This window comes from Phyllobates terribilis, unplaced genomic scaffold, assembly GCF_046119375.1.
Source record: "Phyllobates terribilis strain yellow unplaced genomic scaffold, ASM4611937v1 Scaffold_292__1_contigs__length_2399606, whole genome shotgun sequence".
In the NCBI taxonomy this organism is placed as follows: Eukaryota; Metazoa; Chordata; class Amphibia; order Anura; family Dendrobatidae; genus Phyllobates; species Phyllobates terribilis.
Genome location: NW_027363052.1, coordinates 1040648 through 1041075, shown reverse-complemented (window position 1 = coordinate 1041075; position 428 = coordinate 1040648).

Sequence of the window (428 nt, the reverse complement as noted above, 5' to 3'; positions counted from 1 at the left end):
TCACTGATGTCTCACAAGTAGTGTTGAGCGATACCTTCCGATATCAGGAAATATCGGATCGGATTGGATTGGCCGATACTCAAAAGGTATCGGATATCGCTGATTCCGATACCGGAAACCAATGCAAGTCAATGGGACACAAATATCGGAATGAAAATAAACCCTTTCTTTCCTTGTAGGTTAATTCTACATGAAGGAAAACAACTAACAATAATGTAGAATGTATTGGGGGAGGTGGTTGCCCAAATCGATGGGAACAGTGCTCACAGTGAAACATGAAAAGCCGGCAATTCATCAGCGGCATACACCGGTACCCGACAATTTAGAACAGAAAGAATAGAGCTTCACACATAGATTAGATAGATAGAAACATGTCAGTCACATATATAATACGTACAGTGACAGTGTTGCTTACTGTACTTGTCATT